The sequence below is a fragment of the Hyperolius riggenbachi genome, chromosome 2 (assembly GCF_040937935.1).
Source record: "Hyperolius riggenbachi isolate aHypRig1 chromosome 2, aHypRig1.pri, whole genome shotgun sequence".
Classification (NCBI taxonomy): Eukaryota; Metazoa; Chordata; class Amphibia; order Anura; family Hyperoliidae; genus Hyperolius; species Hyperolius riggenbachi.
In genome coordinates this window covers 416,633,614-416,649,787 of record NC_090647.1, presented here as the reverse complement: position 1 = coordinate 416,649,787, position 16,174 = coordinate 416,633,614, and the positions used below count along the sequence as shown (strand labels likewise).

Below are 16,174 nucleotides of genomic sequence, written 5' to 3'. Positions count from 1 at the left end.
CAGTGGCGCGAGCAGTGCGGCAGCCCCAGGACTGCTACATGCCGATTGGCGTGAACAGTCTTCTATGGGGCTAGCAGGAGAACGTACGCAGGCTGGTCGAGTGCATCCAATCCTGCTTGAGGGTGGAGCTCCGCCCTGCCTTCAGTCTCCGTGCGGATTGCCGCTGGGAGACTGTTAGATGGCAATGGTCAAATTACCCCCTACAGTGCTACGATCAGCAGCAGTGCTGTACAGGGGACAGCCGTGTGACACAGCTGGCCCCTCCATAGGCCGTGGAGTGATCGGCTGTCATAGGCTGCCTATGACAGCCGATCACGCTGATTGGCTAGCGCGTCGGGGGGGGGGGGGGGGGGGGGGAGATCACTTGTGTGCTGAGTTGTGCGGCCCTGCAGCTTGGCCTTAAAGTGGCAGTGGCCATTTTAGTTAAAAATAGCCTGGTCACAAGGGGGGTTTAACACCACAGTCCCCAAGTGGTTAAAGAGAACCCGAGGCGGGTATTTTAAATCTTAAGAGGCTACAGAGGCATGTCCTGTGCATGATGACATGCCTCTGGGTCTTGCTATGGCCGCCTCTAGTCCCCCACGGGGTCTGCTGTGCCCCCCTGAAAAAAAGTCACGCTCCTGGGCGCAGAAGCACAGTGAGGGTGCATATGCACTGGCCGGATTACTGGGGGGGGGGGGGGATTCCTAGCAGACGGCAATGGACCCCACAAACCTAATTGGGCTGGAGGAAGCCCCAGGTATGTATAAATAACCCCATAATACCCATCTCACATGCACTTTAAATAATTCTTTAAAGAGAACCTGAGGTGTGTTTAAAGAATATGATTTGAATACAGAGGCTGGATCTGCCTATACAGCCCAGCCTCTGTTGCTATCCCAAACCCCCCTAAGATCCCCTTGCACTCTGCAATCCCTCATAAATCACAGTCATGCTGTGAGGCTGTGTTTACATCTGTAGTGTCAGTCTCAGCTGCTCCCCCGCCTCCTGCATAGCTCCGGTCCCTGCCCCCGTCCCTTCCCTCCAATCAGCAGGGAGGGAAGGGATGCAGGCGGGGACTGGAGTTCTGCAGGAGGCGGGGAGAGCAGCAGACTGACACTATAGAGATAAACACAGCCAGCTCTGACAAGCTGTTTGTCAGCAGCACGGCTGTGATTTATGAGGGATTGAAGAGTGCAGGGGGACTTTAGAGGGGTTTGGAATAGCAACAGAGGCTGGGCTGTATAGGCAGATCCAGCCTCTGTATGCAGATAATATTCTTCAAACCCACCTCGGGTTCTCTTTAACCTCCTTAACGGTAACCCCGTGCTGGACACAGGGTAAGCCGCCGCGGAGGATTCCTCAGGCCCTGCTGGGCCGATTTGCATCATTTTTTTTTTTCAAACATGCAGCTAGCACTGCGTGTTTGGTCTGATCGCCGCCGCTGATGTGCCGCTACGCGCAGCGATACAGGCCCCCTCCTGCATACCCTTTGCGCAGCCTGGCCAATCGCCGCCAGGCTGTGCTATGGGGTGGATCGGGACTCCCTGTGACAACGATGGCGTCACTCCGTTTGTCGCCATGGCGACGGGGGAAGCCCTCAAGTAAATCCCGTTCAGAACAGGATTTCCTTATGGGCAAGTGAAAAAAAAACCCTCCCGCAGCCGCTGGAATCATACCGCCAGGGAGGTTAAAGGGAACTTGAGACAGGCTTAATGCCTGCATTTATGCTTACCTGGGGCTTCCTACAGCCCCATGAGGTCCATGGACTCCGTTGCAGTCCTCTCCGACCGCTCTATTTAGTAGATATCCCTCCCGAAATTCTGGCTGGCCACACTCTTCTTTGCAGGGCGTGGCCACCTCCCAAAGTAGTACTGCGCAGGCGCAGAATGCTCCCAGGTACAGGAGCATAGCAGGGGTGCACATGCAGCCACGCATGTGCAGAGCCCACGACAGGCCAAAATACCGGGAGGGATATCTACTGAACAGAGAGGATGGCCAGGGAGCCCACGGACCTCATGGCACTAGAGGAAGCCCCAGATAAGTATAAATAGAGGTATTAAGCCCGTCTGTGGTACACTTTAACCTCCTTAGCGGTATGGACGACTATATACGTCCATCGCCGCTCAGGCCCTGCTGGGCCGATTTTTGTGAAATAAAAAGCAGCACACGCAGCCGGCACTTTGCCAGCCGCGTGTGCTGCCTGATCGCCGCCGCTCTGCAGCGATCCGCCGCTAGCAGCGGCGAAAGAGGGTTCCCCCAGCCGCCCAAGCCCTGCGCAGCTGGAACAAAAGTTCCGGCCAGCGCTAAGGGCTGGATCGGAGGCGGCTGACGTCACTCCGCTCGTCGCTATGGCGACGAGGTAAGCAAAACAAGGAAGGCTGCTCATTGCGGCCTTCCTTGTTTATTCTGGTCGCCGGAGGCGATCAGAATGACGCTTCCGGAGCGCCCTCTAGTGGGCTTTCATGCAGCCAACTTTCAGTTGGGTGCATGAAACAGTTTTTTTTTTAATTTAAAAAAAACCCTCCCGCAGCCGCCCTGGCGATCTTAATAGAATTCCAGGGAGGTTAAAGGATGCCCGAAGTGACATGATGAAATAGACATCTATATGTACAGTGCCTATAATACAAATAACTAGGCTGTATTACTTTTTTTTCTTTCACTGCCTGAAAGAGTTAAATATCAGGTATGTAAGTGGCTCACTCAGTCCTGACTCAGGCAGGAAGTGACTACAGTGTGGTCCTCACTGATAAGAAATTCCCCTTTTTATCTCTTTCTTGTTCTCAGAAGCAATTTTCTGCTAGGAAAGTGTTTTATAGTTGGAATTTCTTATCAGTGAGGGTCACACTGTAGTCACTTCCTGTCAGGACTGAGTCAGCCACTTACATACCGGATATTTAACTCTTTCAGGCAGAGAAAGAAAAAAAGGAACACAGCATAGTTATTTGTGTGCTAGGCACTGTACATACCCATGTCTATCTCATCATGTCACTTCGGGTATCCTTTAACCTATTTTGGTTCCTGGACATAGAAACTACGTCCAGGAACCATGCGCGCTCCCGCGGCCGATCGTGCACGCGCACTCCCGGCCGCGTATTCGGTAGCCACGGAATCAATGTATCGGGCTATGGTGCCCGATCACTGATTCCTCTCCCCCGCTGAAAAAGCGACAGCTTCTCTCGGAAGCTGTGCTTTTTCTGGCCGTTGCCTCCCCCTGCGTCACTCTAAGCGTGTGTTACGCTTAGAGTGACGTCATGTAAACAAACTCATGGCCGCCATCTTGTGGCCATAAAGTAAAACTACAACTTAAAGTAAAAAAAAATAACAACACACAATTACATTATAAAACTATAGTTTACGTCCCACTGTGAGGAAACGCGGAAGAGCCGCCGTCTCTCACAATGAGGCGGCTGTTTCCGCGTTCAGCAGCGCGTCACAACGCGGAAAAACCGCCGCATGCCGCTTAGGCAGAGCGGCGGAATCCGCATTGGTAACGGCGGAATCCGCATCAGAGGCGGCCCCCGCACTAGATACATTGCATGACAGTACTGGTGTGGCTGGGACTGATAGTCCACCAAGATTCAGACTTACACGCGCGCGAGCACAGAGGCAGAGTTTAAATAGCAGTTAGAAGGGTGTCGGCTGACCAGCTGGGTCAGCTGACAAATTCCACTGCTCTCATTGGACCAGCAATTAGGGAGGTCCTGGAAAGGTCCTAGAGTATATATACTGCTGGTTGTTCACTTGCTCTTTGTCTGGCGTGCGATCACATGTGGGAGCACCCAGATCCGTAGTCAGATCCGCAAGTGTGCCGGGACCAGCTGGAGCTGTAATCCTACACTTAGCTAGATTCTGTTGATAGCTAAAGTACTAGTTTGATTGTATTTATTTGTTATGACTTTTGCCTGCCTTGACTACCCTTTTGAACTCTGATCTTGTACCTCGATATTTCTGATACTCTGTTGCCGAACCCCGGCTCGTTCCTTGACTCTGCTTCTGCCTCCTGATTTTGTACCCCGATATTTCTGATACCCCGTTGCTGAACCCTGCCTGTACTTTGACTCCGCCTTTGCCTCCTGATCTTGCACTTTATCTGTCCGTGTGTGTACGACCTGGCTTGTCCGACCTCGAGAACCGACCTTACTGTTAGAGGCGGTTCCTCGTTCTGTTAAGTGACCCTTCCGCCAGAGGGTTACTTTCAGTATATCCTTCCCGCTGGCAGCCTGACTCCTCCCGCCTTGGAGAGCTCAGGTTTGCGGAAGGAATCTGTACAGTACGCCTTACTGTACTGAGGCCCTGTCCTCTAAGTGTTACTGTTACACCAAAACACTACACTCTACTCAGGTGAACAGAGGTTAGCTAGTATATCGGATTATCAGTGATACTGCAGATCACGTATAATCTGGTATACATCTGTATTCCCAGTGGTTCTGCAGATCACTGGTAATCAGATCCTCTCTGTGCTTCACCGATCGTTACACCCACCCTCCCAAAAATACCCAAACAAAATGTTTAATATAAAAAAAAAAAGAAACCATTACAATAAAAAAAAAAAAAAACATGTAAATATTTACCTAAGGGTCTAAACTTTTTAAATATCAATGTAAAGATGAAATATTTCTATATTTTTTTTATTTTAAACTTGTAAATAGTGATAGATGCAAAACGGAAAAAATGCACCTTTATTTCCAAATAAAATATTGTCGCCATACATTGTGATAGGGACATAATTTTAATGGTGTAATAACCGGGACATATGGGCAAATACAATACGTGAGTTTTAATTATGGAGGCATGTATTATTTTAAAACTATAATGGCTGAAAACTGAGAAATAATGAATTTTTCCGTTTTTTTCTTATTATTCCTGTTAAAATGCATTTACAGTAAAGTGGCTCTTAGCAAAATGTACCCCCCAAAGAAAGCCTAATTGGTGGTGGAAAAAACAAGATATAGATCAGTTCATTGTGATAAAGTTATAGGCTAATGAATGGGAGGTGAACATTTCTCAAGTGAAAACGACGGAACGCGAATGGGTTAAGCCAGTTTCAGCTGATAAAGGAACCGGGTTCCTGATTTGTTGTGCAGAGTGTTAGGGTCACCTTTGCTCCTGTTCTGTTAACATCTTTTGACAAATCAGTCACCCGAGAAGTAATTTTGCTTTGAATGTATGTTGGTGGTTTTGGATGGTATAGTCCTGAAGCGGCGGCCCAACGGGAGGAGCCTGAAGTAGTGGCTGCCAGGGTGAGAGGGGTCACGGGAGATCATGGTGGCCCTCTTACTCAATCTAGCGGAGTGGAGGAGATCAAGAGGTGGAAGAGGAGACCCGATGATTCTCTCTGCATCAGCTATGACCCTCTGCAGTTTATGTTTATCACTGGCCGATGCACCCGCGTACCAAACAATGACTGAGGAGCAGAGGATGGATTCTATGGTGGCGGTATAGAAGCTGGCCAGCAGCTCCCGTGGCATGCCAAATCTCTTCAGTTGGCGCAGGAAGAACAGCCTCTGTTGGGATTTCTTTTGAATTTTAGTGGTGTTCTGCCCCCATTTCAGATTATTGGTGAGAGTCGTGCCGAGGAACCGAACCGATGACACTATAGAAACTTCTGTTCCTCCAATGAGGACAGGCGAGGGGGGGGGGAGGGTTCCTCCTGAAGTCTACAACTAGTTCAACAGTCTTTGCTGTGTTGAGAACTAGGTTGTTCTCCCTGCACCAATTGCATATTCTCTCGACCTCGCTCCGGTATTCATGCTCTCCGTTGCTTCCAATTAGGCCAATAATGGTGGTGTCATCCGCAAATTTGATGACCTTCACAGAGTCAGCGGATGAGATACAGTCGTTGGTATAAATAGAGAACAGTAGAGGTGACAGAACACAGCCTTGTGGAGCCCCAGTATTGGTGGTTCGAATGCTGGAGTAATAGTTGCCGAGCTTCACCTGTTGTGTTCTATTTGTCAGGAAGTCCTTGATCCATGCTCGGAGAGTGGGATCAACTCCGAGCTGTGTCAGATTGGTGATCAGGATGTCAGGGCAGATCGTGTTGAACGCTGAGCTAAAGTCTAGGAACAGGATCCTGGCATAGGAGGCCGGCCTGTCTAAGTGCTCAGTGATGTGTGCCACGCTGACATTGATGGCATCCTCCACGGATCTGTTTGCCCTATATGCAAATTGGAGCGGGTCTAAAAGGGCGTCTGTGGACCTCTTCAGGTGGGCAAGGACCAGCCGCTCGAGGAGCTTCATGATGTTAGAGGTTAGGGCCACTGGGCGGAAGTTATTGTGCTCGGAACTGCCTGTTTTTTTTGGGACTGGTACAATTATGGACCTCTTGAAACAGGAGGGGACTGTACCATCAGATAATGACTGCTTAAACAAGGAGGTGAGCACAGGGGCTAGCTGATCGGCGCAGGTTCGCAGGCAGACAGACGACACTCCGTCCGGGCCGGAAGATTTCCTGGGATTCAGCTTCCGGAGGTGCCGGAGTACCTCGGATTCCCGAACAGCGCTAGGAGCCAGGGCGCCGAGTACGTCAGAGGTCGATGTGGATTTGCCTACGGGCTGGTTGGAATGTTGCTCGAACCTGCAGTAGAACTCATTGAGCTCCTCCGCCAGTCGAGGGCTCGGGGTCGCCGTTTGGGATGTTGGTTTGAAGTTTGTGGCTGCTCTCAGGCCCTTCCATACTTCCCGTGTGTTGGTGGACTGGAGGCAGAGCCCCAGCTTCTCAGCGTAGGCCCTCTTTGCCGATCGCAGTTCTCTTTTCAGGGCGAGCCTAGCTTCTCTGAATTCCTCTAAGGAGCCAGACCTGTGCGCCTCCTCTTTGCGTTTCCGAAGTCGGCGAAGAACACGTTTCCCAGGCGGAAGAACACCTTCTTTCCCCAGGCCGTTCGGTCACTGAACTCTGACTTTCCCCAGTCCGGCCTGCACTCATAATTGCCGGGTCGACAGCTGGTCCCCGTCGCTGCCTCCTCTGTATACCTGATTACTGCATTTCAAATTGTATGTGCTGTTGTATCTGTCTATGCCATGTGTACCACAAATAATTCCGATTATGGCTCTTGCTGTACTTGGCGAAATAAAACTGATTCTGATTCTGATATTGCAGCCTACTTCATAACTCTTTTCATGCAGTTCTTTTTTTTGCACACAACACAGAAATATTTTTGCAGAGTTGATGAAGGTTAGTGCAGGTAATTGTCTAGTGGCTGTAACAGCTGTGGCGCTAGACTACTTGAGGGGGGGGACCCAGCAGGAAACGGTTCTCTAATCACTGTACCCTTTAAGCAGAGTTCCCCAACCCTGTCTTCTTCAAGGCCCACCAACAGTACATGTTTTGCAGGAAACTGCACATTTTAACAGATGAGTTAATTAGTGTTTCAGCAGAACTGATTAAATACCTGTATGGATTTCTACAAAACATGCCCTGTTGGTGGGCCCTAAGGACAGGGTTTGGGAACACTGCTTTACAGCACAAAGCATTGTAATTGGCTGAATAGCGTGGGCATAGTTTACTAAAACTTATCTGAAACATACCTGTTTGAGAAGGTGCCGTCCACCCAATCACTTTAGTGGAATTTCTCTATAAGGTTACCTGCTGGGTTTCCTCCAGTAGACTAGCGCCCAGCATGCTTGAAGAATTTGCCCTCTGCTGACAAGGAGAATTTCTACCAGAAAATGGCACAAGAAAAGTGCAAACTTTTTATTTTGTAGGCTTTGCTATGTGGTTCTCTATTCTTCGATTACATTGAGTTGGTCTGAAATGCAAATCACACAAATGCAGTCAGCGAGAATTAAATAACCACATAACTTGTGACAAAAATTAAAATCTTCTATGAACTCACCATACTCCTAACTGAAAACCTTGGGGTGTTGTCTTTCTAAAATGGGGTCAGTTGGGGGTTCCTATACTGCCCTGGCATTTTTGGGGCCCTTAACCGTGAGGAGTAGTCTAGAAACCAAATGCCTCAAAATGACCCGTGAAATACTAAAGGTACTCATAGGACTTTGGGCCCCTTAGCGCACCTAGTCTGCAAAAAACTGTCACACATGGTATCGCCGTACTCAGGAGAAATAGTATAATGTGTTTTGGGGTGTATTTGTACACATACCCATGCTGGGTGGGAGAAATATCTCTGTAAATGGACAATTGTGTGTGTGTGTGGAAAAATAAATAAATAAATAAATAAAAACTTTGTAATTTACAGAGATATTTTTCCCACCCAGCATGGGTATGTGTAAAAATACACCCCAAAACACATTACACTATTTCTCCTGAGTATGGCGATACCACATGTGTGACACTTTTTTTGCAACCTAACTGCGCTAAGGGGCCCAAAGTCCTATGAGCACCTTTAGGCTTTACAGTGGTGCTTACAATTTAGCACCCACCAAAATTCCAGGACAGTAAACACACCTCACAAATGACCCCATTTTGGAAAGTAGACACCCCAAAGTATTTAGAGAGGGGAATGGTGAGTCCGTGGCAGATTTCATTTTTTTTTTGTCACAAGTTAGCAGAAATGGAAACTTTTTTTTTTTTTTTGGTCACAAAGTGTCATTTTCCGCTAACTTGTGACAAAAAATAAAATCTTCTATGAACCCACCATGGCTCTTAGTGAATACTTTGGGATGTCTTCTTTTCAAAATGGGGTCATTTGGGGGGTATTTATACTATCCTGGAATTTTAGCATCTCATGAAACATGACAGGTGCTCAGAAAAGTCAGAGATGCTTCAAAATGGGAAAATTCACTTTTTGCACCATAGTTTGTAAACGCTATAACTTTTACCCAAACCAATAAATATACACTTATTGGATTTGTTTTAATCAAAGACATGTAGTACAATAAATTTGGACCAAAATTTATAGAGACATTTTACTTTATTTGAAAAATGTCAGCACAGAAAGTTTAAAAAAATCATTATTTTGACAAAATTCATGTTTTTTTTGATGAATATAATAAAAACTAAAAATCACAGCAGCAATCAAATAACACCAAAATAAAGCTGTATTAGTGACAAGAAAATGAGGTAAAATTCATTTAGATAGTAGGTTGTATGACCGAGCAATAAACCGTTAAAGCTGCAGTGGTCTGAATGGAAAAAAAAGTGTCTGGTCCTTAACCCCACTGGCGGTATAAAAAATTCCGCCAGGAGGGAGCGCAGCAGTTTTTAAAAAAAAAATAAATTCTTATATCATGTAGCGAGCCCAGGGCTCGCTACATGATAGCCGCTACTCAGCGGCATCCCCCCGCCCGCTTCGATCGCCTTCGGCGATCTCCGATCAGGAAATCCCGTTCAAAGAACGGGATTTCCTGGAGGGCTTCCCGACGTCGGGACGTCATTGGGAGTCCCGAACCACCCCTCAGCGCTGCCTGGCACTGATTGGCCAGGCAGCGCACGGGGTCTGGGGGGGGGGGCGCGCGGCATGCTGGATAGTGGCGATCGAGCGCGGGGCGGCGGCGATCGGTGTGCTGACGCAGCTAGCAAAGTGCTAGCTGTGTCCAGCAAAAAAAAAAATTAAATAAATCGGCCCAGCAGGGCCGGAGAAAACCTCCTGCGCGGCTTACCCCGAACGTTACCGCCAAGGAGGTTAAAGGACTTACGAGGTCAAATGTTAAAAAAGTCAAATACCTGTATGCTAATTTAAGACACGGAGGACGCCGTCCGCGCCCTCCGTGCCTTCCCTCCGGGTCCCCTGCGCTCAATAGCCCCCCGGCCGGCTCACGACCGCTCGGCCCGGGCTCTCTTGGCTGCACAAAGATGGCCGCATGAGCCGGCCGCGGCTGCGCAATCCGCTTAGCCGCGAGTGTGGCTGCGCAGCTCTAGGGCCAACCCCCCGATCCACGCTACAAGTTGCGGGATTCGGGGGGTTGGCCCTAGAGCTGCGCAGCCGCACACGCGGCTAAGCAGACTGCGCAGCCGCGGCCAGCTCATGCGTCCATCTTTGTGCAGCCAAGAGAGCCCGGGCCGAGCGGTCGTGAGCCGGCTGGGGGGCTATTGAGCGCAGGGGACCCGGCGGGATGGCATGGACGGCGTCCTCCGTGCCTTAAATTAGCATACAGGTATATTTGACCTCGTAAGTCCTTTAAGGGGTTTTATGACTGCAGTGCTTAAAGAGAGTCTGAAGCGAGAATAAATCTCACTTCAGACCTCATAGATAGCAGGGGCATGTGTGCCCCTGCTAAAACGCCGCTATCCCGCGGCTTAACGGGGGTCCCTGATCCCCCAAATCTCCTCCATACAGCCGGGGAGCGCTTCCTGGTTGGGGCAGGGCTAACCGCCGCAGCCCTGCCCCACGCGCGTCTGTCAGCGCGTATCTCCGCCTCTCCCCCACCCCTCTCAGTCTTCCTTCACTGAGAGGGGCGGGGGAGAGGCAGCGATGCGCTGCTGATAGACGCGACTGGAGGCAGGGCTGCAGCCATTAGCCCAGCCTCCAGGAGCGACCAAGTGTTGCAGTGGGGGTTTGGGGGTGAAGGGACCCCCGTTTAGCGGCGCGATAGCGGCGGTTTAGCAGGGGCACACGTGCCCCTGCTAACTATGAGCTCTGAAGCGAGATTTATTCTCGCTTCAGAGTCTCTTTAAGTGGTTAAGGACCCTTGATGCACAACACAAAATGTTCAGATCTCTTCAGATTCAGCCACCGACTAGCAGCCGCCGCCACTATGCCAGCAAGACAAGATACAGAACATTTACAGTATATTGTGCTTTACTCCTGACGGACTCAAGGTGTCAGAGCTGCAGCCATTAGGACGTGCTCTATAGGCAGTATCAGTGTTAGGTAGTCTTGCCCAAGGTCACCAACTCAATAGGTGCTGGCTTACTTAACAGGAATAGCCAAGATTAGAACCCAGCTCTTCTGTGTCATTGGCAGAGCCCTTAACCAGTACACTATCCAGCCACTGTAGAAACATTAGAGTCCTCCAGCCTTTCTCCTGGTAGACTCAGAGGGCTGAGACACACCAGAAAAGCTCCCCAAACGCTAGAGGTTTCAAAAGCTCTTCCCAATGTAATGCTATGGGTTTTTTTTTTTTTTTTTTTTTTTTTTTACAAAACCTCATTGCTCCAGTGTGCATAGACACATAGGATAACATTAGCAGCAGATTTAAAAACTCAAAACGCTCAGAAAAACTCCTCTGGTGTGCACCAGGCCAGAGTTTGAGCTGCAGACACTAGGGCGCAGTCAGTAGGCAGTTGCAGTGTTAGGGAGTCTAGCCAGGACTCCGTACTGAATAGGTGCTGGCTTACTGAACAGGAAGAGCCAAGATTTGAACCCAGTCCTGCTGTGTCAAAGGCAGAGCCCTTGACCATTCTGCTGGGGCAATGGCACCAGTCACTCTGCTAGGTCAGTGACAACTGCTAGTCAGTGGCTGTTACTGTGCTGGCACAATGGCAGCTCCTAGTCAGTGGTTGTTACTGTGCTGGCACAGTGGCAGTTGCTAGTCAGTGGTAGTTACTGCTGCTGGCACAGTGGCGGCTGCTAGTCAGTAGCTGCTGCTGGCATAGTGATGGCTGCTAGTCAGTAGCTGCTGCTGGCACAGTGGCAGCTGCTAATCAGCAACAGTTATTGGTGCTGATGTTGTGGCTGCTGCGGTCTCAGTGGTGGATGTTAATCAGTGGTTGCTGCTGCTAGCACAGTGGTGGCTGCAGTTATAAGGGTTGCTAAACTATCTTTCTCTTCCTTCTCCTCCTCACCACTCAAGACTCCTACAGCATTTTCCGTAGTCCCATAGCAGTTACTATACAATTACAAAGAACTGGTCACCGGAGTCCACATTCACAGACATATTTTTCAGTGTACACTATTATTAAAAAAAATGTAAGAATGTGGACTATGGCTGCCATTTTTTCAAAGTCTTCTAGTAATTACTATGATACTACAAGAGAGTGGAGGGAGAGGCAGAACAGCGACACATACCTGGTGTTGCGGCACATAGGGAGGAAATAACTGACATACCTGAACTCACTTCAACCAGCCCAGCTGAACAGCTGTGGGTGTTGTTCTCTTACAAGCATAGGCTATTCATAGGCTATTATTCGGGGTTATATGATAAGGTCTTCACCTGTTTCTGCTCTAACATTGATCTTCAGAAACCCTTTGCATTATTGCATTTCTGCACCCATCCACTCATCGCAAAGCCAGGCCAAATTTGTCGCTAATCCATTGCTGCATAATTAGTAACTGGTTTGCATCTCTAAATCAATGCAAAGGCACTGATAAATAGATTAAATTTGCTTGTCTGTGATGCTGATCTTGTCTGCAACGCTTTGAGTCAGAGACCTAGAATGACAATTCAGATTAGATGTTTCGACTCAACTGATGCATGTTTGTTTTAGGTATGTGACTCAGATTCCACTGAAGCCTTAATAATAATAATAATAATAATAATATTATGAAGCATAGCTTGTGTGTGTCATCGTTTCTTTAGTAACCCTGTGTTTCTTAACGCCCTGCATCGCCATGGCCGAAAGAACAGAGCTGTGAACCAGGTTCACGCTGACACATTGTGGTGCGTCAGACAACATAGCTACATAGCAAATGTGAGTACTATTCCGTTAGCCGGGCGCTACCACTAGGTGGCGTTAATTACTATTCCCCCTCCAGGCCGACATGGATAGTAGGGAAAGATGTAACTCTGGTGGAGTTTTATAACTTTTATTGCCACCTAGTGCAGCGTTGGTGAACCTATGGCATGCATGCCAGACCCGGCACACGTAGCCGAATCTGCTGGCACACCAACGCTGCTGCGCTGTGAACTGCATGAACTAGCCACGGCATCTACTAGACTCCACGCCAATTCATAGCCCGCAGCCCCGCTCCAGCCCGCAGTCTCCCGGGAGGCAGAGCAGGGCTACGGGAAGATGGGGCCCGAAGCCCTGTACTGGAGACTATTTGTGTCTCCAGTACAGGGCTTCGGGCGCCATCTTCCCGTAGCCCTGCACTCTGCCTGTCAACGTGGGAGATATGCAGGAGGATCGTCCGGGGGAGCTGTGCGCCAGAGGCTGGCCGGGAGAGGAGACTTCTGTCAGGTGAGTACATTCCTTTTTTTTTTGCAGGTGAAATGTTGCCTGATGTGTTTATTTTCTGGTGAAATGTTGGCCACTACTTATTTTCTGCTAAAATGTTGCCCATTGCATTATTTTCTGCTGAAATGTTGCCCACATTGCGTGAATTTTCTGGTGTCTGGGGTAACTGTTGCTGCATTTATTATTTAATGGTCATAGTCGTCTATATTTGCTGCTTTGGGGTTACGGCGGGTATACTAATAGCATCACACAGTTTCTGCACACCCATGATGCGAATCCTCATTTCACCACATCATGAGGGAAACGCTGCTTTTTTATGCCTCGCTGTTACATCATTACATTAGCTCCGCCCATACAATGTCATGGCCATGCCTATCTTTTGGGCGATGTTAGGTCGCAGTTTGGGCACTCGGCCTCTGAAAGGTTAGCCATCGCCTGGCTAACAGAAAAGAACCCAAATGTGTTGCAGTTATACAGTATTGTAATTGTATGTTTACATCAGCACATCAGCAGTTCAGTGGAATCCATTGCAGTGAAGCATACTTTTCATCAACTGTTAGCTTCACTGTTTTGTCACCTGGCACACATAACTCACTAAGGGCCTAATGCAAAGAATTGCGGTAATACTGCCATGCACAGACAGTTCACGTCAATATTACACTTACTTCTGGAAGCAAGTACTGGGAGTTACGCTATTAGCGCAACCCCAGTACTCGAGTAGCGTGACTGTTGCTTTAGTAACACATTACTAGCAAGTTACCATTAGTTATGTTCGTTACCAACAGTCATGCCATTCGAGTATCGCAAGTCACGCTAATAGCCCAACTCGTGATACTTGCTGCCTGAAGTAAGGTTAATATTACGTGTGCTGTCTGTGCACACCAGTATTGCCACCATTTTGTGCATCAGGCCCTATGTGATTTTTTTTTTTTTTTTTTTTTCCCCCCAACTGTTGCTTTGCGGACTTCTTTTTACAAAGCAGGAAGTGCGAACCTAGCCTAAAGTGGTAAGAAACTAAATTTTATCTCTGGTCTACAGCATAACACTATCAGGAACAAAAAAGAGAACCCGAGACGGGATTTTTAAATCTTAATAGGACACAAAGGCATGTTCTATGCACAATGACATGCCTCTCTGTCCTGCTGCTGCTGCCGCCAGTCTGCCTGCGGCTCTGCTGTCCCCCCTTATAAATAGCGCAAGACTTGCAACAATCTGCTTGTCGCTAGCCTTCTGTTTACCTGGGACGCGGCCTAGCTTCTGATTGGAGGAAGCTAGCGGAGGCGGGGAGAGCAGCATGTAATGGGGAGGCGGAGGAGAACACTTATTGACATTTGCAGGTAAACAGAAGAGTAGCGACAAACAGATTGTCGCTAGCCTTGAACTATTTATCAGGGGGAACAGCAGAGCCCGGGGGGAGGGAATGGCGGCAGCAGCAGGACATAGAGGCATGTCATTGTGCACAGAACATGCCTCTGTGTCCCATTAAGATTTGGAAAAAAAACCTGCCTCTGATTCTCTAGGAACACTCTAGGCAGAATCACATATGCGTTTTCTATTATGTGCCATGGGGAAAACTTATGCGATTCTGCCTAATGTGTTCCTTCCCTTAAAGTTCCTGGAAGGGTTAAAGCACACATTTTACATATGCTGTAGGGATTGTTTCACAAATCACCATTATTATTACCATATGCAGACCGTGGACGGCAATCCCTTCTGTGGCTTATCCTATCAATCTTATACTTTTAGTTTTACATTGTGTATGTTTTCTCTAAATAACATGCAGTTTTAGATATGTAATGTTGTCAGTTTACTTAGATAGCAAATGACCATTCCAGTATAGTTAAGGTCAAATATATGGTGATTGCCCATGCAATCCCAGTCCAAGACAGTTTAGGCTTTACCAATCCATGTGACTTCAGGCTAATATGAAAACATGTATTTATATAGCGCCGACATATTACGCAGCGCTGTACAAAGTATATTGTCTTGTCACTAACTGTCCCTCAGAGGGGCTCACAGTCTTAGGGCTCTTCCACATCAGGCAATGCGTGCAGGAGCCATTCTCCTGCACGCATTGTCTGCCTGCGGCGTGTCGTCGGGTATCTGCGGTGCGACGCAATCAGCGGCGGTAGCTGGTAATTGGACGTAAAACTGCGCCCGGGTGCGTCGAAACCGCAACGCATCGAAACGCAGCGTCGGGTGTAATTGTAGAAAAATCTTCATGAAACGTGGTTTACATGTTGTCTTGTTTCAATTACTCTTATTTTGAAACTGTTATCTGTAGCTGTATTTTGCTAGTTAAGTGTTACTGAGTGTGGAGCAGATCCTACATGTATGGCTGCTTTGATTACATGCCTGTTCAACTATGCATGCAACTATTGTGGTTGACGCTGATTGCCAGGTCCTGTCAGGTGTTTAGCCATGAGAATGTTGATTCCTCCTGTGTGCTGCATGCATGTAAAAGAGACGCGTGTTAATTTGGTCGCTGGAATTGCAGTTACACTGAATATTGTTCACAATATTTTTATAATTGTTTAGCGTCTGTAATTTCTGTACTTCTATTCTGCCACTTATCATTAATGTTAAATTAACCGTCTCTCTATCCTATCTACTAACACTTACCCGCCTATAGCTATAACCACCAGTTTTGGCTAATCACCCTTAGCAACATGTAGGGGACTAACCAGGGTATCTTATTTTGGGGTACAATTACCCCTCTCCCTCCCCCTTCAGCATAAGTTGACAGTAGGAAGCAATGCTGGTAAATATCTCTCTCTAAATATCTTGTCCTGTTTAATCAGCTTTCACTGATTACTCCTACTGCAGCCGGCCCCTTGTACTTGCATGTACTGCAGGGGCGCCTCCAGGGCCGGCCCGCCCATGAGGCGGGGTGAAACTTTTGCCTCAGGCGGCACTTCTGGGGGGGCGGCACCCGCCCGTCCGTGTGTGTGGGGGGCCGCCCGAGCTGGAGGGGATAGCGGGCAGGAAGGGGGTATTGGGCCTAGCGGCGGGGAGGGGGGTCGGAAGTTCCGTGCTGGCTGCAGCTATTTGTAAGAGGCAACGGGCGGGGATTACTCACCTCTTCCTCGTTCCAGGTCAGCGTGCGCTCCACTGACGTCACTTCCTGCTGCGTCCGACCCCCCCCCTCCCCACCGCTAGGCCCAATACCCCCTT

General features: G+C 48.6%; 1 protein-coding gene across 4 annotated transcripts in view; it reads left to right on the top strand.

Moving 5' to 3' along the window:
* Positions 1–16,174, top strand: part of LOC137546880 (cyclic AMP receptor-like protein A) — an 836,868-nt gene that overhangs the window by 686 nt on the left and 820,008 nt on the right. The window lies entirely within an intron of this gene.